The sequence below is a fragment of the Triticum dicoccoides genome, chromosome 6B (assembly GCF_002162155.2).
Source record: "Triticum dicoccoides isolate Atlit2015 ecotype Zavitan chromosome 6B, WEW_v2.0, whole genome shotgun sequence".
NCBI lineage: Eukaryota > Viridiplantae > Streptophyta > Magnoliopsida > Poales > Poaceae > Triticum > Triticum dicoccoides.
Window position 1 is genome coordinate 278,825,302 of NC_041391.1, and position 23,862 is coordinate 278,849,163.

Here is a 23,862-nt window from a genome sequence, read left to right on the forward strand (position 1 = left end):
TCTCGTGGTAGATACATGTACTCTGTACTACACCCCATATGAATACAATCAAAAGCAGGACGTAGGGTTTCACCTCCATCAAGAGGGCCCGAACCTGGGTAAAATCCCATGTCCATGTTACCATCGCTCCAAGACGCCTAGCTTAGGACCCCTACTACGAGATACGCCGGATATTGAACCGACATTGGTGCTTTCATTGAGAGCCTGCTGGGCGATCGCCGCGGATCGATGTGATGATCAGGTGATATTTTTTCAGTTAGATCTGTTTCAAGTAATGTGCTTTGTTCTACAAATTATTGTCGTTGCGTCAGATTATTTTGTTTACAGTACTATATTAAGATCACGAAGTTTTTAATCGGCCATGGAATTGTCCGTCGTCGGGTGATACAGATCCAAACCCCGCTGCCCTCATGTACCGCGGGAAATCGTGAGAAGCTTGCACTTAGAGGCAGCAGCCGGAGAAGGAACTACTCCGTGTGTTAGGGCAGAATCGCCGCATAGGCACAACTAGAGCCACGCGGAGCCGGGATTGATCATGGACGAACAGCGGCCGCCGGAGATTCGTTTTCCTCTCTTTTAAATTCAGCACATGATTACTTCTTGCCTCCTATTCCTACTCCTATATTATATTATCCTCAAGGCATGCACAGACCAAAGGGAGTACTACTAATGCGGCTACGTGTCAGTGTCAGTCTTGCAGCCTTGCTTTTTAGGTCCGATTGAGGAATAGTGCAGACTACCTTTGCACTAACGTTTGATGTTTGTTCGCGTCTCCGGATTTTCATGTGTGCTGACGAATGTCGCATCTACAGTTGAATCTGACCTATAAAATATATTACTCCACTGCCCAGTGCTATCTCTTCAAATTACTTTTGATGCATAGTATTTTTTTCTCAAAAATTATTGTTGTAGGATTGGAGCTTTATTCCACAGGCTCGTCCAAGATCGGTTTTGCTTAGTGTACAGCTACAAGTCCCAAGGTTGCTGCCGCTCCTGTTCTACCAAACGCCGGGTGCCATTAGATTAGTCCGGCCTAGTAGTAAACTAGACTGGTTTTCGTTTCTTCTGAACTCACAGGAGAAGATCAATCACGCCCGCCAGCGAAATCTAGTTTTCCAAAACTAGCATTATTATTCTTCGTACACATTACTATTGCTTCACGAGAACGTCCATGCCATATTTTTCCTTGACGGAAGTGCTTTGCTAGATTGCTCTAAAATATTTTTCTGGGGCTTTCACTGTGTCACTTTTTGCTGGAAAATTTCAAGCGGTCACACGAGTGTATGGCATCTGCAGTCTATCTAGCCCCAACTATGCTGCAAGTTCAAGCCGTCCTCTTCGCCCGTTGTCGGGCAGACACCTCTCCACACCTCGCAACAATGACATCATCGAGCCGAGCTTGTCAGCTAAGCAATTAACTTACACCGCGCATGACCTGGTGCAACGATGCCCATTGAGGCCGAAGAGAGTTTGGCTCGGCGCCAGCACAGGGAGATTTGACTTCCTGTTTTCCTTTCTCCCTCTATATTATTTAATTAAGCAGGTAATCGACTTCGACTGCATCACGCAATCACTTCGGCATAAATCAACTCACGTGATCACCTTGTTGGTCGAACTGCCATACCAACATGTTCGGTTGCCCCGGGGACTTCGACATCACTCAGAGAGCTCTACCTCGTTGAGTGTTCGGCACACGGGCCATATTTCTTTTATTACTCACTTTGCATAAATTATTTATTATGCAACATTTTTTTAATTTATTATTATTACTATTATCTTCAGCTTGCACTATTTTCTGTGCATAGGTAAATGATCCGGGTCAGGCAGCATTGTCACCTCGGTGTAACATACCACATCACCTCGGCTGGACGGGGGGCTTCACCAACACTTCATTCACCCACGCCGGGGGCTTCGGCGTCACTCTGCCGGCCTGCATTGGCCATGCTATGTCACCACTTTGGAGGGCCGAGCTCTTCGCTCCACCACCTCGGGACCGGCTTGGGGGCTGGGACTTTGTCCCGCATCAAGCTCGGACCGCGTCATCAATTCCGAACACACTAACCAGCTAAGTCGCTTCCATGCTCCAAAACTTTCAGTTTTAAATTTTGTTCAGTCCGACCAAGCATTATACTTTTTTGGCAAAAAGTTGTTTGTGAAAAACTCCTTGTCCAAACTTTGTTTGTGACACACAAATTCAAATACCCCGTTTACTTGGGGGCTTCCTTTCTGAAGTCTTTCCGCTTGAAAATGATTATATTTGTAGGGCTTTGTTCCTTGTTCATGTATTATGCCACAATATGCACCATATTGACTTAAGTGTTCTGCAAGCTGGGTTGCCTTGCTCCTGTGTTTACCCCTACGTTCCCGATTGTTCGGCTAGGGAGTAAAGGGAGCACCTCTGCGATTGTCACGACCGGGTCCTCCGAGCTCTGACCTCAGACTAGGTGAAGCCGAAAGCTCGCGCTCTTATTGTTTTCAATTATGGTCGGCACACAACGGAACTCATGAGTATAAAAAATCTATTGCACAAGTCTCATAAGTAACAATGAGCAACCGAAGAAAGGTATCGGTGGGGGTACTATTTTCTTCGAAGATGCTTCTTACACTGTCAGTCATATAGCATAAGTTCCCTGAGCGTGCTTTGTGTGTTACAGCCTTATGGCCTGATTGTCTGGTTATCAGAAACACCATCGATATTCTCGACAGGTGGAGTACATAACACTCTTTGGCCCTTGGCCGAAGAGGGAGAAGCCGACGGTCGGTTAAGACGCGTTTAAAGTTTGGGTGAACACATATATGATATAAGTACTTCGATACATACAATCATTATACATAAAATTCTTTTACCCAAGTCACTCGGGGGCTCTTAAATTTATGTGAGTTGTTTTATAATAAGTGTTCTTCTTCTTAGTCATTGCAAAGTCTTTTTTCTATCACTCCTTTTTTCGACGCGAGTGTGTGGTCAATAGCCAGGGAGCCTAATTTCTCTTTCAAAGCCGCTAAAGTTTGCTAAACTGGCCTAATGAGAAGTACTCCACCTTCGGGATAGGAGGTTGAAGCCGTAGACTGACCCGCTTGAAGTCTTGAGATAGGGTGTGTCATGTTAAAGCACGACAGAAGCACAATTTTTTTCTAAGACCACTTTTCTAATTGGCACCGAACAATTGATCTAGTTCGAACGTCGAGTTTTTACTGACGTTTTTTGGTTTTCCAATCCTGTGGCACTTTTCAACTATTTGTGTGTTTTCCCCATAAGTCTCGCAGTGCAACGCCGGACACCTTTAGAGATTCGGCAAAAATTCTCGGATATTGCTATATATGCATCAGTTTCGAATTGTGTCTTCGGTCAATAGTTGGGTTTCCCGGCTCCTGTGCTTGCCTCCTACATGCCACTTTGTTTGTCTAGGTGTGCAAAGGGAGAACCACTGCGATTGTGCTTCCAGCTCGCATGGTTCAGCACCTCAGTGGAGAAAACTGAAAACTGACTGTCACAATAAGCGTAAACTGGTCAGCGGTCCGATGACTGTATTAAATGACGGGCCGTTCATAACATTGGACGAAGTGTTTACGGCTTGACCTCGGCTGTCGCCGAACACTAACCGGGGGGCTACTTGCTGGCCTCCCAACTTTAAGCTCCTATGACTAAGTGAAAGTTATAAAGCCCGCATATCTGATTGCCTCATTTCTGCCAACACAACCGCCTTCGGGCACCGAGACGTCGGCTAAGGGTTGTTTTGTTATTTCGGAAACACCCTGAGTAGCATCTACAAGGGGGTAGAAGCCGACGATAGGCCACTTTCAGATTATAAACGGTCGCAACGAAAGTAAAAAAATTTGGGTTCATTTAGACCATAGAGTTTGGAAGCTTTCCCCGAACTAAATCCTCAGTATTTTCCCCCCACGTTGATCGGGGCTGAGGTTTCCTGATCATGCTTAGCATGACAGCCCAAAGAAAGGAACCAATAGCGGGACTATTTTCTTTGGATGATGTTTCTTATGTTAAACAATAAATATAACATGTCTCTCTGCGTATCTTTGTTTATAAAACCGTATGGCCGGATTGCCTTGTTTGCCGTAAATCTTTGTCCTCATAAAGGCTTTATAAAGTAGGACAAACACTCCTCGACTGCTGGCCGAGGAGGTTGAAGCCGATGGTCGGTCAACAAAGTTTTGTACAATGCGGATCCGAGCATTAATGACGTAAAGTACTTGGATATATAGAGTCATTACATATAATTTGTGATTTTACTATGGATATCGATCCTTAATCCGGCCTCCTGTGCCCGCATTAAGGCTCGGGGGCTACTGGGCTTCGGGCTTATTATTTGCAAATATTAAAGGGGTACATCGATCCCCCGATCTGGTGTTGCTACCCGACCAGTGTCTTGGGGGCTACTGCATTGACAATCCAATGCAGAAAATTTGAAGTGCAATATAGTTTTCGAGGAGATTATTATCCTCAGGTTGGTCGGCCGCACCCAACCTGAGTCTCGAGGACTTTGCACACCGCATTTCTATTCCTGAGTATGCTGCCGAGCTGGGAATTGATCCTCAGGCTGATTTTATGAATCGACCTGAGTCTCAGGGGCTACTAGGGTCAGCGGTTTGATTTTTTTCTTTCAGGTGCATCCCGGATATTAGGCTAACACGCACCTTGAGGGCTACTGGCTATAAATCTCATCAGAGATTACATTACACAATTCGGAATTAAATTCATAAAAATCAGCCCATGGCCAAGGTGGTGCACCACCTCGGAAGTAGCCCGGCATAAAGCTCGGGTGCCAGTGGCTGGCTCCATAGAGGGCATTTCTGGCATTAAGCTCGGCTAAACTCCTGCGACCTTTTTGAACCAAGGTGATCTATGACACCTCGGATACAGTTCAGCGTTGGAGCTCGTACATAGTCCGACGTTGGAGCTTGACATAGTCCGGCGTTTGAGCTAGGATACAGTCTGGTGTTGGAGCTCGGAAGCGGTCCGACATTGCTGCTCGGCTGCAAAAGATATCTCGAATGCAGTCCAACGTTGGAGCTCGGAGGCAAGAAGATACCGCCCCACGGGAACAACTTCAAACCCAAGGTGTGGCGTGAAAAATAACAAGGCATTGATAAAGGCCGATAACTTAAAGGGGCTCCTCAGATACCCGACGTATAAACTCTTCGGATCCACTTCAGAAATCCTCAAGATCGAAGATGAGAAGATTTATTGAACCAGTTTTCAAGACCGACGAACGAAGATGAAGAACAGTTCGGAAGAATCGAGGAGCGTCCCCAACTTGAAGACCGGTTCAGGGGGCTACTGACGGTGTCCTGGACTAGGGGGTACTCACCACATCGTCTCCCAATCAGTTGGATTGGGACGAGGACCCCCATGGCCGTATACTCATGGGCCAGTTCGGACTACCCCTGCCGCATACAAGGAAGACTCCACAAGACTTGGTGCCCAAGACAAGGACTCTCCTAAACCCTAAGCCTCCGGTGTCTTATATAAACCGAGGTCAGGCTAGTCAATAGACAATCTCTCATATTCATTACTATCATCTCGTGGTAGATACATGTACTCTGTACTACACCCCATATGAATACAATCAAAAGCAGGACGTAGGGTTTCACCTCCATCAAGAGGGCCCGAACCAGGGTAAAATACCGTGTCCATGTTACCATCGCTCCAAGACGCCTAGCTTAGGACCCCTACTACAAGATACGTCGGATAATGAACCGACACCCGTCTTGCTGGATCAAGAAGGCGAGGACGTCATTGAGCTGAACGTGTGCTGAACGCGGAGGTGTCATACATTCGGTACTTGATCGGGACGGATCGTGAAGGTGTACGACTACATCAACCGCGTCGATAAACGCTTCCGCTTTGCGATCTTCAAGGGTATGAAGATACACTCCCCCTCTCATTGCTATGCATCTCCTAGATAGATCTTGCGTGATCGTATGAATTTTTTGGAAATTGCATGCTACGTTTCCCAACAGCCTCCACCGGTCACTGTTCATCCACGGGCTGCTGTTCATCCAGCCTCCACCAGCTACTGTTCAACCAGCCTCCACGAGGTCCTATTTATCCACCCCAACCGGCTGGGTGTGTGGCGACCTCCTCGGGGTCCTGTTCATACAGTGGCAACCGCCTACTGCCACGGGGTCATGTTCATCCAGTGGCAACCGCCTACACACGGCGGGGGTCCTGTTCATCCAACCCCACCGGGAACTGTTCATCCACAACCAACCAACCGTCTGTATTCACCACATCTTGACTCATTTTATGCATCATGCGTGCGGCAACAACAGGCACTGTTCATCCAGAGGCAACCCAACCGGCTAGCTACGTCTCATATGGTGGTTCGATCGGCTTTAGTAAGCAGCATCAGCGATCGACCGGGTTCAGTTAGCAGCGAAGGAGTAGGTCAGGTTCAGTTAGCAACAAAGGGATCGATTGATCGGTTTCAGTACGTAGCAGTGCACTCGCTCGGGTTCAGTAAGCGAACGCCTCTTGCTTGGGTCTAGTTATAGCGACACGGCTTGCACCATGCGCGCGTACGAGAGAGAAATGCGCAAACCACACTACATCGCTCGGCCACGACCACCCACTGTAACCGCGAACTCCACGAAAATTTTCTGGCCCTCACTTCTACCACAACCTTTTATGTCATGGACGTCCCAAAGAATGTCATGCAGGTGCGTCCCCGGCCCGCCCAGGATGAAATTCCCATTTTCTGTCATGATTTCTATCATAGAAGTAGGAGCCCACCACATCTATGATGATACATGTTTTTGTCATAATTATCATAATAGAAGTGTCATAACCATGACATAATTTTCATTCGATCCATAATTTCACGGATGTGCCTTTTTTATAGTGAGATGCAATGTTAATAAAAATACCTATTCGGGGAGGAGCGTTGTGCTCTGTTCTTGGTGGGGCCTCCTGTTGAGGAACACCCGACGTAGCAATCGAAGGGCCTCCTCGAGTCGTATCGCTATGAGGGCGCTTAGAGCGTCGGCCCTTTGGAAGAGGGGTCAGGGTGCTCGGCATAGAAATTCCCTTCTTGGATAAAACAGGGAAAGGTTTTATCGAGGAAGATGGTCGTATCCCCCGCAGGTCCGGAGTGATGGCAACTTTGGAGCCGTCAAGGCCCTCCAGGAAGAATGTCCCTTCCTCATGTATTATGGATAGCTCCTCGTCTTGTTCATCTTAGGTACTAACCCCCGCCCAAGCAGCTGACCTGCCCACTCACTTGGACCATTGCCACATCGATCGGGGGGGGGGGGCACCATGGTGTGAAATTTTGCAAATGAGTCATTTATATGTGTTTCCTTCCCAACAATGCTCCATTCGCTTTCCTGGCACAACATGTGTTGTGACCGACACGCCCACCCCCAATGTGGCCGTGAGCTGCAAGATGGCCTGCCCGAGAGGTCCGACACAGAGGACGCCATCGATGCTACCTTCCTCGTCAACCCCCTCCCCCTCTCTTGTCTTAGATATGTTTGTGAATGTTGTTGTTCGGGCATGAGCACAACCTCATCAAGCTGGTCATCGGTTAACCTGGTGGGTCCCTTGGGTCAATGTGGCAACGACACGTCTGCAGATCAACGGTGGTCATGCGAGCTTAGGACCTGAGATGAATAACTTACATAGTTTTGAGACCTAAAACTACATTTTAAAAGTTACTAGCACAAATGCCCGTGCATTGCAACGGGAAACTCATGCACAGACCTAACGAGTCATCTTCGTTGCAATTTCTCCCATGGCATCATGATGGTGGTCAATTGCCCACCTATTACAACAAATGACATCAATCCCAAGGCGGCGAGCTTGGCCATCACACTCTACTATGCCGATTTCACAAACCTCCCCACACCGGCTTGTAGTTTCTTGCGCGTCACATACATCTTCATGTGCTTCAACACAAATGTCTTAACAAATCAGCCGATGCATTTCCTTCTCAGCGCACACATAATAAATTTTAATGCAAATTAAGTTAAGTCAGGAGGACATCAATTATTTGAGTCAACACAAACTACATACACTTCACTGTCGACGCCGTCCTCCTTCTTCATCTCTAGCATGAACTTAGGTATGTTTCCGGCAGCGAACTATGGCGTGCTCTCCCGCCATGGCCATCTAATCATAGTTTAAAAAACGAACGAGCGACTCACCGGTTGTACCGCCGTCTCATCGGTTCATTCGTGACAAAAAAGAGAATATTTAAGTTATTCAAAATTAACCTTAGATCAAATGAGTACACATAATATTGGATGTAATCCATCGAAAATCACAAAATGTTTATGGCCTAGTTGGTTATTGGTCCTTTAGAGTCCATGGGCTCAAGGACAACGGTTTCATCACAATTTGACGAACCAATTTACAAATTGTAAGGGCATATTTATCCCATAGTTGTTTTGGTGATTGATGACAATGCTTTTGCGGACTAATCGTGTGCGTTAAGTTCTTTCAGAGAATCATCCATTGGCACGAGACGATTTCCTCCCCTCGGTGTTTTTATTCAAGACGGTGTAGCTCCTGCGTTTCGTTGTTGGTGGACTAGTTTCATAGGAGTCACCGTACTATTAAGAGGGGATCCGCTTTGGTAAGACTAGGGTGGAATCAACACGTACACATCCTTATCACACCCGTCGTCTTCCTTTCGCATCTTTGGAGCTGCACTTCTCTTCCGTACCTGCTTCGCCCTGTGCCAGCGGTAGTACCGCGGTCTACAGCGGTAGTACCGCCGAAGCCCCCCCAGCGGTAGTACCGCTCCACGAAGCGGTAGTACCGCTCTAAGCGTTAGTACCGCTCGCGGGCTTCGGCCGTAGTACCGCGTAGTACCGCGCCTACTGCCGCCTCGATTCGAGACGGTGTTTTCTCATGTCGGGTTTTGCGGCACTAGAAGCGGCAGTAGAAGTGGTAGTACCGCTCCGAGCGGTAGTACCGCTCCGAGCGGTAGTACCGCTCTACTCCTGCGGTAGTACCGCTCTAGGGCCAGTGGCCTGACTTCCTCTTCAGCGCGGTAGTACCGCTAGGTAGGGAGCGGTAGTACCGCTCTCAGCGTTAGTACCGCCCTACCCTAGCGGTAGTACCGCCCTGTGCGGGGCTGCTCAGTGGGGTAACGGTTGGATGTGTTCCCCCACTATATAAAGGGGTCTTCTTCCTCCTAGTTGACTCACCTCTTTCCCCCAAAGCTCCATTGTTGCTCAAAGCTCCATTTTCGCCCGATCTCTCTCCCTAGCCAATCAAACTTGTTGATTTGCTCGGGATTGGTTGAGAGGGCCCAGATCTACACTTCCACCAAGAGAAATTTGATTCCCCCCACTTATCCCTTGCGGATCTTGTTGCTCTTGGGTGTTGAGCACCCTACACGGTTGAGGTCACCTCGAAGCCATACTCCATTGTGGTGAAGCTTCGTGTTGTTGTTGTTGTTGTTGTTGGGAGCCTCCGATTGTTGTGGAGATTGCCCCAACCTTGCGTGTAAAGGTTCGGTCGCCGCCTTCAAGGGCACCAATAGTGGAATCACGACATCTCGCATTGTGTGAGGGCGTGAGGAGAATACGGTGGCCCTAGTGGCTTCTTGGGGTGCATTGTGCCTCCACACCGCTCTAACGGAGATGTAAGGAACTCCAGTAACACATCCTCGTCTCCACCGGCTCCACTCTTGGTTATTTCGTGCCTTTACCTTTGCAAGCCTACTTGTTGTTACATCCTTGCTTGCTTGTGTGCTAGTTGTTATTGCATCATATAGGTTGCTCACCTAGTTGCACATCTAGACAACCTAATTTGTTGCAAAGTTTAATTTGGTAAAGAAAAGCTTAAAAATTGATAGTTGCCTATTCACCCCCCCTCTAGTCAACCATATCGATCCTTTCAATTGGTATCAGAGCCTCATCTCTTTATTAAGGACTTTGCCATCCGAAGAGTATGGTTGACGTCAACGACGGTCCGGAGGAACACTCCGGTGTGAATCCCATCTCGTCTTCGGCCGAAGGGGGAACCTCGGTCTCTCGTGAGGAATTCAATGTGGCTTTAGACACATTGAAAACCTCCATGACGGCCGAGGTTAAAAGCATGTTTACTGAATTCCTAGAGGGACTCAAACTATCTACCTTGCCGATGAAAGTGGGTGATCCCACTAACAAGGTGACAGATGCTAACCCCGACAAGGGGGAAGCTAATAGTGGAAAGAGTCCGTCTACTAGTGGTAGAAATGGCACCGGCATCTATGCCCATGTGGAACCCCCGGTGTATAAAGGACCGATCCCCTCTACGCATTTGAATCATGCCGGTCCTCCTCCTAAATATGTGAAAAATGAAGATTTTGATTCTTGGGTCTATCGCTTCAAGCGTCATTTAAAACATGTGAATACTAACCTTTGGAGAATTATTGAAGAAGGTTTCTATCCTCATGATCCAAGCAACTTCACCCCTCGAGAAGAAGTGGACAACCAATTCAATGAGAGTGCTCTCTTCATCATCCAAGATGCTATCCTTCCCGAAGATCTCCCTCATCTTCGACCTCATGTCATGGCTAAAGAAGCATGGAAGTGTGTCAAGCGTATGTATAGAGGAAGTGCTAGCATTCAACGCTCCAACTATGAAGTGGTGCAATATGAAGCCGATGAGTTTGCAATGAAAGAGGATGAAGAACCTCGTGAGCTCTTTCGAAGAGTGACCAAACTTGCGGTCGCACTCCGAGATCATGGGAGTAAAGACACGGATGACAATTGGATCAAGCGCAAGTTCCTCAAGGCCATGATGCCCTACAACAAGGCCATGTCCTCTTTCATCCGCCAAAGACCGGACTTCCACTCCATGACCTCTGGTGAAGTGTTGGATGAGTTCATTGCAATGAACATCTTGGATAAGACCGTCGACAATGCGGTGCTCCGTTCCCAAAGGGCAAAGAAGCCCAATCTTGCCTTGAAGGCCAAGGTTAGTGTGGAAGAAGAAGAAGAAGAGGAAGATGAGGAGAGCAACCCCGAGGACACAAAGTATGATTATCATGAGCACATGGCTCTTGCCTCAAGACAGTTTTGGAGTAAGAAGACTACAAGACCCAACTTCAACAAGAACAACTCAAGTGGCCTCAAAGGGAAGCAACGAGTTAGAACTTGTTTCAACTGTGGCAATGTCAGTCATTTCGTTGCGGATTGTCCATACGAGAAGCGGGAAGACAATGGTGGCAAGTTCATTCGGAAAGACAAAGCCAAGTCCTTCCCCAACAAGAACAACTTCACCAAGAAGACTCCATCTCGCGGGTTGGTGGTTCAAGAAGAATACCGTGAGGATGACGATGATGATGAAGATGGTGAAACAATGGCCATGGCATCCATTGCCATTGTCTCAACTCCTCGGGTGTCTCTATTCGATGCACCTAACAAGAACATCACCGCCAAGTGCCTCATGGCTAAGGCCACCAACAAGGTAACCCCCAACATCAAAACCACCATTATTCCTAACCCTCCTTCAACGGATGACTTTGATAATGGTAAGGGGTCTAATGAGGAGATCAATGAATTTGAGTCCTTCATGAGTAAGCTCAAGGGCAAATCCAAGAAGCATTTCGTTGCTCTCTTGGAACAACTTGGTGAAGCCAATGACATGATCGAGGCTCATGAAGAAACCATCACTAAGATGGAAAGTCATAGTCGTGACTATGCCGATGAGATATCGGATCTCTCTAATGCTCTTGAGGAAGAGCGTGAGCATCGTTTGGCTCTTGATGAGTCACACAACGATGGTCACGCTAAACTAAAGAAAGATCTTGATCATGCTCTTGTTGTGTCTCGTGTTCTAGCTTCCGAGAAGGCTAAACTTGGGGTTGATCATGTTAGACTCACGGAGGAGTTTGATGTACCTGACAAGGCCCACAAGGTCTTGAAAAGTGCTCATGCCACCCTCAAGGAGTCTCATGCTCAACTCCAAGTTAAGCTAACTAAGGAAAATGCCACATTTCCTCACATGGTCTTAATTGATAATGCAAATGCTACTAACCCATGTTGTGAGCATGTGCATCTTGTGGAGGAAAATGCCAAGTTGAAGGAACAACTCGAGAAAGGTCTTGTGTCATGCATACAAGGCGAGAATAACCTAAATGACCTTTTGAGCAATCAAAAGGAAGTTGTGGGAAAGGAGGGAGTTGGGTTTGCACCCAAGTCCAAGAACAAGAAGAAGAACAAGGAGAAGAAGAACAAGACCAATCGACCTCCTCCGCTCACGCAAACCTTTGTGAAGGAGGGAGAAGGTGCTCCTAAGGAGAAGAAGAACAATGGGAAGAGCGGTGAAGCCAAAGAGCGCAACGCCATCTCTCCCAACAAAGCCGGCGACTTTAACCCCTCTTATGTGTTGTGCCGTGCTAGTGATGGGCATGTTTATGCTAAATTTGTTGGTTCTCCTTATGAGTACATTGAATGGTCTATTTGGGTTCCTAAGACCCTTGTTACTAACATCAAAGGACCCATTACTCAATGGGTACCTAAAACCAAGCATTGATCTCTTGTAGGTGTTTGCTTCCGGTGGGGGATCATGGTTGCTCGACAGTGGAGCAACAAATCATATGACCGGGAGCAAGGACTTGGTGGTGGACGTGCACAATATCCCATCTATGCCCACCAATGTCGAATGGGGTGATGCCTCACATTCTAAGGTATTGGGTCTTGGCAAGGTTGTCATTTCTCATGATTTAATGATCGAGAAAGTCATGCTTGTTGAGTCCCTTGCGTTCAATTTACTTTCCGTTCGTCAACTCGCACTCATGGGTTTTGCCACCTTCTTTGATATTGATACCGTGGCCCTCTTGTGGAGCAAGACTCTTAAAGTAGCCTTTGTTGGGCATGTCGAGAATGGTCTCTATGTGGTTAACTTCTCGGAGCAACCCACTAAGACCGCGACATGCCTAATGGCTAAAGTTGATGTGGGATGGCTTTGGCATCGCCAATTAGCCCACGTCAATATGAGATCTTTGCAAAGTCTTCTCAAGGGGGGCCATGTTCGTGGACTAACAAATGTTAGTTTTGCCAAAGATCGTGCTTGCAGTGCTTGTATCGAAGGAAAGCTTCATGAAAAGGCTCACCCTCCTTCAACCATCATCTACTCGAAGAGACCCTTGGAGATCCTTCACATGGATCTCTTCGGGCCTCCATCTTTTGATAGTCTTGGAGGGAGAAAGTATTGCTTGGTGATTATGGATGATTATTCAAGATACACTTGGGTATACTTCTTCAAGAGGAAGAGTGAGACTCAACAAACCGTCATCGACTTTGCAAATGAAGCGCAATGTCAACACAATGCAAAGATCTTGACAATAAGAAGTGACAACGGCACCGAGTTCAAGAACTACACCTTGGACGAGTTTCTTAGTGATGAAGGGATCAAACACCAATATTCCGCACCATATACCCCTCAACAAAATGGTGTTGTGTAGAGGAAGAACCGGACGTTGATGGATGCGGCAAGGACCATGATGGCGGAGTTCAAGTCTCCATACAACTTCTGGGCCGAAGCCATCAACACAGCTTGTCATGCATCCAATCGGCTCTATCTCCGCAAAGGCTTGAACAAGACTCCGTATGAGATACTCACCAGGAACAAGCCCAATCTCAAGTACTTTCGGATGTTCGGGTGTAAGTGTTTCATTCTCAAGAAAGGTGGTCGTTTGTCTAAATTTGAAGCTAGAGCTCATGAGGGCATATTTGTTGGTTATGCTACAAACTCTCATGCTTGCCGTGTTCTCAACAAGTCCAACGGACTCATTGAGGAGACGTGTAACGTGGAGTTTGACGAAAATAACGGCTCCCAAGTGGAGAAAAGTGGTACTTGTGATGTAGGTGATGAAATTCCTCCCCAAGCCATAAGAAGAATGGGTATTGGTCAAATCCTACCCATTGAGGAACCCCTTGTGGCCGAAGGAGAAGGACAATGCTCTACTCAAGTAGAGCCATCACCTCATCAAGACCCACACGCTTCCGAAGAACAAAGTGAAGGCCCTCAACCTTGTGAACAAGACCAAGGGCAAGATCAACCTCAAGATGGTGGTGAACCTCTAAATGATGCCCAAGGTCAAGTTCTCCCCCTCGAGCAAGTTCAAGATCAAGAGCAAACTCAAGCTCAAGGACAAGCTCAAGATCAAGAACAAGCTCAAGACGGCGCTCAAGATGATCAAGTCAACCCTCCCTCCACATCCGAGGAGGAATTAGAGCGACGTGCCGCGAAGATTGCTTCCAAGCTCACCACTCAAGGCCATCTCATGGAAAATGTATTTGGAAGCCTAAGAAAGGGGGTAAGCACTCGTAGACAATTAGCAAACTATTGTGAACATCACGCGTTTGTCTCTTGTGTTGAACCCCAAAAGGTCTATGAGGCGCTCGAGGACTCGGATTGGCTCAATGCCATGCATGAAGAACTCAACAACTTCGAGTACAACAAAGTTTGGAGATTGGTGCCAAGGCCATCGGGGAACCACAACGTCATTGGAACAAAGTGGATCTTCAAGAACAAGCAAGATGCTCATGGGAACATCATTCGCAACAAGGCAAGATTGGTAGCACAAGGCTACTCCCAAGTCGAGGGTATCGACTACGGTGAAACCTTTGCTCCCATTGCTCGTCTTGAATCCATTCGTTTGTTGATTGCATATGCTTCCCATCACAACTTTAAGTTGCAACAAATGGATGTGAAAAGTGCTTTTCTTAATGGTCCCATTAATGAGTTGGTCTATGTCAAGCAACCCCCCGGGTTCGAGGACCCCTACTTCTCGGATCATGTGTATCAACTCGATAAGGCACTCTATGGCCTTAAACAAGCCCCACGTGTGTGGTATGACCACCTTACCGAGTTGCTACAAGATCGTGGATTTGAAGTAGGACAAATCGATCCCACTCTTTTTACTAAGAAGGTCAAAGGGGAGTTGTTTGTATGCCAACTATATGTTGATGACATTATCTTTGGTTCTCCTAACAAAGCTTTCAATGAGGAATTGCCGCTCTCATGACCTCCAAGTTCAAGATGTCTTCGATGGGAGAGTTGAAGTTCTTCCTTGGTTTTGACATCAAACAAAGAAGAGAAGGAACCTTCATCAACCAAGCCAAATACACTCAAGACATGCTTAAAAGATTCAAGCTAAGTGACGTCAAACCGGCTACTACACCAATGCCTACCAAGTGCCAACTTGACATCGATCCCAATGGTAAAGCGGTGGATCAAAAGGTATATCGTTCCATGATTGGCTCCTTGCTTTACCTTTGTGCATCTAGACCGGATATCATGTTGAGTGTGGGGATGTGTGCACGCTTTCAAGCCGCACCAAAGGAAAGTCACTTTGTGGCGGTCAAGCAAATCTTTCGATATTTGGCTCATACCTCAAACTTTGGCTTATGGTACCCAAGAGGAGCAAACTTCAAGCTTGAAGGCTTCACGGATTCTGAATGGGTGGGAGACAAAGTGGATAGGAAGTCCACTTCCAGAGGATGCCAATTTCTTGGTTGCTCTTTGGTAAGTTGGTCTTCCAAGAAGCAAAGTTGTGTGTCTCTCTCGTCCACCGAAGCGGAGTATGTGGCGGCCGGTAGTTGTTGTGCTCAACTCCTATGGATGAGGCAAACTTTAAAGGAGTATGGTGTCATTTGTGACAAAGTGCCTCTTTGGTGTGATAATGAAAGTGCCATCAAGATTTCTCTCAACCCGGTGCAACACTTCAAGACGAAGCACATTGAGATTCGGTATCACTTCATCCGGGATCACATTAGGCGAGGGGAGATCGAGCTCAAGTATGTCAACACTCATGATAACCTTGCAGATATTTTCACGAAGCCCTTGGATGAAGCAAGATTTCGCGAGTTAAGGCATGAGCTAAATATCATTGATTTGAGCAATGTGACTTGAACCCGTGCACCCCCCACCACACTCAATTTGTTGTCTAGTTTAGGTGTAGGCATGGACATAGGGGGAGTGTTGTTCTCTCAATGAACTCTCCCTCCCCCCATTATGCATAAAACGATCAACTCTTTCACATTAGCCATTTTTATGGTAGTTGTGCTTCAAAGACGAGTTTTGGTCATGGGCCCAAGGATAATTCTTCGCGGTGCCATACCAATTGACTCAAACATAGGTGGCTTCGGCCACCGCCCTCTCTTGAGAGAGGCCTGAGCTCGCTCTTATTTTTGTTGTTTGCTTTGAAGGAGTGGGTTCCGGTTCGTTGTTTCATGTGTGGTGTCTTGTTGGTCTTTCTCTTGTCTTTTCCTTCCGGTTCTTCTCGGTGTGTCTGTTTTTTCTGTTTGTCTAGAAGCATTTTTTTGGTTGCTGGCGGTACTACCGCCGCTGGCGAGCGGTACTACCGCTCCCAGCGGTACTACCGCCCTCCAGCACGGTACTACCGCTGAGAGGCGCGGGCGGGGGTTATATCGGGGCAGGGGGAGTTTCTTCTCCCCCATACCCATTCGCACGCCCCCTCGCCTGTTCCTCTCTCTCTCTCCAGCAACCGGCGCCGCGGGAGGGCTCCGGCGGATCTCCCTCTCCGGGCCGTCCCTCTCCATTCCCTTCGGTGGAGACAATCCCCACCTTGTCCTCTTGCCATGGATGCCGGTATTGCCCCCGTTCTCTTGTTCTTTTTGTCTAGGTTTCCAATCTAGCATCTTAGGGGCAGTAGCGGTTGCATCTTTAGATTTTTGGCCAAATCTAGGCTTGAGTTGGATGGAGAATGCTTCTAGGTAGTTTGGATTAGTGTTTGGTTGGAGTATTTTTTAATTTGGTAGGACGGAAGTACCGGATCTGACCACGGTAGTAGGAAACTGTTGTTTCCCCGCCTCGAGCGGTACTACCGCTCTCCCCGAGCGGTACTACCGCTGTGAGCGGTACTACCGCTCTCTAGAGCGGTACTACCGCTTGGAGCGGTACTACCGCTCTCTAGAGCGGTACTACCGCTTGGAGCGGTACTACCGCTCAAGGGTCACGGTACTACCGCCCTCTACCAGATTCCATCCTACTCCTACCTCTCAGTGATCCTCTTTGTTCGTGTTTGTGGCTTATGCTTGTTCTTTCTGGTTGTTTGCGTGTTTTGTGTGTGTGGTTCCAGGTGATGAGGTTCCTGAGCATCAGGCTCGTCGTGTCAACCCCGGTCGTGCTTCGTCCAAGCGCTACCGCACCACTGAGCCTGCCGGAGGATCTTCTAGTGCTCCACCTCCTCCTCAACTGCAGAAGAAGCCTGGGGTCAAGCCAAAGCAAACCAAAACCGTGCCAGAAATGCCGCCCAAGGAGTTCTGGGCAAGGCGCCGCCGCAACCCGTATGAGGTAGATCAAGATCCCACTTTGGTCAACCGTCCATTCTGGAACAGGTTCCAGTTTGCCATCTATTTTGATGTCCTCAAAGCCAAGAAGAATATCTATGTCAACATGCACTCCATCGACACCGAGCATATGGAGAATGATCCTGACTACTTTGGTGAAGCTCTTCAGATGTGCACTCAGCTGAACATTCTCGGATCATGCAATTCAACAAGGACTATGATGCTGATATTGTGGCCCAATTTTATGCCACGGTTCACCTTGGGACCGATGAGGACAGGACTCTGACTTGGATGACAAATGGCAAGTTGCTGTCAGTCAAGTGGAAAGCTTTCATGCAGTTGATTGGGGTGGAAGATCTTGGACTTGAGTCTGCTGTCGGCTTTCGCCCCCACCGTCGAGCCAATGCCACTCACAAGCAAGCTCTGTGGCCCTACTGCACTCTGAGGATCAACCATGAGACGAAGAAGGAGACCTATGAGCTGCCTGCCTATCTGGACATACTTCACCGTATCTTCAGAGAAACTCTTTTCCCTCGCATCGGGAATCTGGACCAGGTTCACTCTTATCTCGTGGACATGCTTCTCTTCTGTCAGCGGGAGAAGGGGCAGAGCACCGGAGAGTCCTTGGATATCTCTCATGTTATGTGGTCTGAGCTGGTTTCTGCTATCTCCGAGCGCAAGTGCCCGATTTATGGTCCATTCATTATGCTGCTCATTGAGAAGGCCTGGGATCGTGTCTATCCCAAGGTGGTGCTGGAGATTGGAGACTTGGTTTCTCACGATGTCAAGCGTCTGAGGAAGAAGGATAACTGGGGCACTCAGGCCCCTAGGACTGGAGTTCCTTCATCTGCTGCTGCCATGGAGACTGAGGAGGAGTTTGGGGCTGAGGCTGAGGATGAAGATGATGACTACTTGCCTTCTGAGGCAGAGCCTTCTTGGGCTAAGAAGCTCAAGTCTAAGATGAAGAAGTTGTTCTGCATGGAGGCTCACGGTCAGTACATGACTCATGTGGCTGAGAAGAAGGCTCGAGGTCGTCACAAGGAGCTCATGCGTCAGTTGGGTGCTACAGTCAAGAGTGGATCTGAGGACCAGCTTACTGAGGAGGAGGAGTGGATTCAGCAGCACTGCCCGTGGACCGATTCTGAGGCCGAGCACTTCCAGACTGACGACGGTGGTGACGATGATTTCGCTGGGCTCTGATGCGTGTGTCCCTCATTTGCTCTCACCTGGGGCCGTAGCAGCACTCCCTCTCCTTTTTGGTGTCTCGATGCCAAAGGGGGAGAGAGTTTAGGGATTTGCGAGTTGTGTCTTTCATCTCTTATTTGTGTGTCTTGTCTTGTTCGTGTTTTTCCTCGCATCTGCTTTGGTTGGTTTGTCTGTGAGACCTAAGTTCGAGTGAGACTTAAGTACGAGTCATATGGTGTGAGACATATGCTACCTTACCTTTCCAGTATCAGTATCTATGTCTATCTAGCTTATGAGCTGCGTGTTTTTCCTGTTATATCATCTATGCTGCTCTCATACACCATGCTTAGATTGTTGGTCTCTAAAATGTAGGGGGAGCTCTGATCCTAGTATGTGTGCTGTGCAGTCCAAAACACTTATCTAAATAGCACACATCTAGGGGGAGCCCATCTACATGTTAGGACCGTGGGGTTTGTATGCTTACTCTATATCGTGTTTATGCAAATCCCGTATTGTCATCAATCCACCAAAAAGGGGGAGATTGTAAGGGCATATTTATCCCATAGTGGTTTTTGTGATTGATGACAATGCTTTTGCGGACTAATCGTGTGCGTTAAGTTCTTTCAGAGAATCATCCATTGGCACGAGACGATTTCCTCCCCTCGGTGTTTTTATTCAAGACGGTGTAGCTCCTGCGTTTCGTTGTTGGTGGACTAGTTTCGTAGGAGTCACCGTACTATTAAGAGGGGATCCGCTTTGGTAAGACTAGGGTGGAATCAACACATACACATCCTTATCACACCCGTCGTCTTCCTTTCGCATCTTTGGAGCTGCACTTCTCTTCCGTACCTGCTTCGCCCTGTGCCAGCGGTAGTACCGCGGTCTACAACGGTAGTACCGCCGAAGCCCCCCCAGCGGTAGTACCGCTCCATGAAGCGGTAGTACCGCTCTAAGAGGTCGTACCGCTCCGCAGAGCGGTAGTACCGCTCGCGGGCTTCGGCCGTAGTACCGCGTAGTACTGCGCCTACTGCCGCCTCGATTCGAGACGGTGTTTTCTTGTGTCGGGTTTTGCGGCACTAGAAGCGGTAGTACCGCTCCGAGCGGTAGTACCGCTCTACTCCCGCGGTAGTACCGCTCTAGGGCCAGTGGCCTGACTTCCTCTTCAGCACGGTAGTACCGCTAGGTAGGGAGCGGTAGTACCGCTCTCAGCGGTAGTACCGCCCTACCCTAGCGGTAGTACCGCCCTGTGCGGGGCTGCTCAGTGGGGTAACGGTTGGATATGTTCCCCCACTATATAAAGGGGTCTTCTTCCTCCTAGTTGACTCACCTCTTTCCCCCAAAGCTCCATTGTTGCTCAAAGCTCCATTTTCGCCCGATCTCTCTCCCTAGCCAATCAAACTTGTTGATTTGCTCGGGATTGGTTGAGAGGGCCCAGATATACACTTCCACCAAGAGAAATTTGATTCCCCCCACTTATCCCTTGCGGATCTTATTACTCTTGGGTGTTGAGCACCCTAGACGGTTGAGGTCACCTCGAAGCCATACTCCATTGTGGTGAAGCTTCGTGTTGTTGTTGTTGTTGTTGTTGGGAGCCTCCGATTGTTGTGCAGATTGCCCCAACCTTGCGTGTAAAGGTTCAGTCGCCGCCTTCAAGGGCACCAATAGTGGAATCACAGCATCTCGCATTGTGTGAGGGCTTGAGGAGAATACGGTGGCCCTAGTGGCTTCTTGGGGTGCATTGTGCCTCCACACCGCTCTAACAGAGACGTACTTCCCTTTAAAAGGAAGGAACTCCGGTAACACATCCTCGTCTCCACCGGCTCCACTCTTGGTTATTTCGTGCCTTTACCTTTGCAAGCCTACTTGTTGCTACATCCTTGCTTGCTTGTGTGCTAGTTGTTATTGCATCATATAGGTTGCTCACCTAGTTGCACATCTAGACAACCTAATTTGTTGCAAAGTTTAATTTGGTAAAGAAAAGCTTAAAAATTGATAGTTGCCTATTCACCCCCCCTCTAGTCAACCATATCGATCCTTTCACAAATTTTTTCTTGATTTTTTATGAAGTCTTAAAAAACATGCAAAGCGTTGCACTACCGGAATCAACCCCCATGCCGACGGCCCAGGCCGTCGGCATAGCCCTGATTCCCGTCGGGACAGGCCTATGCCGACGGCCCCCGTCGGCATAGGGCCGTCGGCAACATATGCATCGGCGTACCCCCGGAGGCCGTTGGCATAGAAAGGTCGTTGGCATAGAAAGGCCGTTGACATAGATGATATCCCGACGGTGTCCGTACATTTATGCCGACGGCCCGGGCCGTCGGCAATGTTCCTAGCCTAACGGTGGCTGTCAGCGCCGCCGTCAAGTGCTGCCCAACCAGGAGGCGCCATGTGGCAAGCCTATGCCGCCGTCAAGTGTTGTCCAATCAGGAGGCGCCACGTGGCAAGCCTATACCCAGAAGGTTCCCATTGGCTACAAATAATAATTGTTAACTTGACATTCACACTGCCCGAAATAATTCGTACTTCATATTTCTTTTTTTAATTCCTTCCTTTTCTTCCTAATAACAGGGGTCGGCTTGCAGCAACCCTTCCTTATTTGTGCAACTGTTAACCGTTAATTATGGATGCATTAGCAGCCCACAAATCCCGCATCCTTTAAAGAACACATAAATCCAGCTTCATCATGATCCCTTCCTTTAATCAAGGGGACTCCTCGCCGGCAATTCATGCCCCGGAATATTTCTCTTTTTTTGCATGGCAGCCACACAATCTCAGGGTCAATTCATTTTATAGTCTCTTGCAAGCAATTAGGGAACGTATATCGGGGCGATTCAATATAAACCCTCGAAGTGGGATTAATCACAAATAGAAGTCAGCTGAGTTGGTTACCGCGGGTTCTTTTGAAATAGAGGTGTTGTATTCTATTCTCCACTTTGTAAATGTAAACTATATTTCACTTGATATTACGAAGCCCACTCATTTTTACTTGATTTTCAGGAGCCCACTCGCAGCCCATAAATTGATGGATGCCCGTATTTGTGTTTTGCTTGGACGGCCTTCGATCGCATACACTGGACCAGCCAAGCGATCGTTCAACCCAGTTCGTCAATTTTCAAGAAAAGTTCAGCAACTTGAAAAACAGTTCATCAAATTTGAAAAATGTTCATGTATTGAAAAAAGTTCATCGATAGTTCATCGATTTTAGAAAAATTTCATTGAATTTTAAAAAAATTGTCAAATTTGAAAAATAAGTTCATGGAGTTTTGAAAAAAGTTCATTGAATGTTTAAAAAAGTTCACAAATTTTGAGAAAAGTTCATCGATTTGAAAAAAAGTTCATGGATTTTTGAAAAAAAATTCATTCATTTTGAAGAAAAAGTTCATCGATTAACAATCTTGCATTTAAGAAAAAGAAATAAAATAGGAAAGTAAAAGATAAAAGAAGAAAACAGAAATTAAAAGTAAATGCGAACTGGAGAAAGAATAAAAAGAACGCAAATATTTAACATGCATAATCTTGCTGTTGGCCAAGTGGTGGGCGCGCTGAGTTTGGAACGTACAGGTCTCCGGTTCGTTTCCTCCCTGCACACCGTTCTTTTTGCACTTATAAAGATATATAAAGCAAAACGCTATCATGGGCCGGCCCATCTCGCGACAGAGGAAGTGCGCTGCAGGCGCTAGTTTGCAAAAAGCGCCTGTGGACGAAAAAATAATACCACCTCGGATAATAAAAATCTTCGAGGTGGGACGAAACCAAAAAGAAAAAAATCACCTAAACGGGACGAAATAAAGCGAAACTAAACCAAGAATACCTACTTCCTTTAATAGTAGGTATATATATAGATATAGATATAGATATGGGCGCTGATAGGCGCCGGTGCGCCGGCCGAAAGTTTCGGCCGGTCTAGCCCAGGCCGTTGGATGTGAGCCGCGCGGGTCGTTGGATCCAGGTAAAAAAAAATGAATCGCCCCGGCTTCTTCTTCCTCGAGCACTCGGGCTGGATCCACATGCCTCGCTCAAGGAGCGCGGCGCCGCGCCTCTTGTCCCCTCCGGTGGCCGTCCTCGTCGCCGGCCTCCGTCGGTCTTCCTCATCACCGGTCCCCATCCCTTTTCCAACCCCTCGTCGCCGGTCCCCATCCTCGCCGGTCGTCCTCGTCGTCCCCTAGACCCATGCAACAGCCACACCTGCGGTTGCAGCTCTCGACGGCGCCGGTTGTTGCTCCCGGTTGTAGCTCCGTCACCGCCGCTCGCCGTTGATGCTCGCTGCAAGGAATTGCGTCGACGACAGCTGCCAGTCAATCAACGCCGTTTGAATGGATGTAGCAAAAACTTCACTGGTAGTAGCAAAATTAACCTACGGTTGCAGCAAAAATCTTCTCGCCGTCGTCGCGAGGTTGCAGCTCCACCTAGATGGACGTAGCAAAACCTTCGGCGGTAGTAGCAAAATCCTACTATGGTTGCAGCAAAATCGTCATCGCCGTCACGAGGTCGCAGCTCCCGCCTTGATGGATGTAGCAAAAAACTTTGCTGGTGGTAGCAAAAATCAACTACGGTTGAATCTTTATTATCTACGGTTGAAGCTTTTTGCGGCACCTTGAAGCTTTTCCCTGTTGGCAGTAGCCAGCCCCTAGCATCGGCGTTCAATGTTTGAAGCTTTTTCCAACGCCGGTTGAAGCTTTATGCGATACCGGATGTAGCCTTTTGTTGTGGCAATGGTTGGTTCCAGCATCTGTCGCCACTGGCTGAAGCTTTTCGCCGCATCGGTTGTAGCTTTCCAGAATGCCGGTCACAACATCAAGGGTGTCCCCGTTGTGCTCTCAGCTCGACGTCCACCTCGAGCTCGTGTGCCATGGCTGCCCTGCCTGTGAGCTCGCAGGTGATGCCTCCCCTGTCGTAGTAGCGCCGGTGCTTGGCCCCCGACGAGCGCGGCCATGGCTTACGAGATGCAGTTGAGAGAGAGGAGGACACTAGCTCGGGGGCGGAGGAGGGGGGGTGGGGGTCGGCTTCGGGGGTGCTCGCCGGAGAAGAAAGGAGGGCTCGCTGGAGGAGATCGCAGGTTTGGACTTCCATGATAGCCGGGGACATGGGGAAAAAGTACTAGGAAAGGGAAGGAGAAGGACGTGGGGATGGGGGGAAGGATAACGTGGTGGGCCTAGCGCTGCGTGTGTGGACGAGACCGGCCGAAGCGTTCGGCCGGTGCGCCGTCTCCAAACGTTTCCCTATAGATATAGATATAGATAGATAGGTCTATAGGTAGATTGGCACACCTTCAATAGTTTCATAGTTTCAGGACTTATCACGTATTTGACTCATTTTGATTTTACCGCGTGTACTGAATCAGTGACTGTCCGTCACGGACTCGGCTCCGTTGTCTATAGTCCACACACTTCACCGACTCGG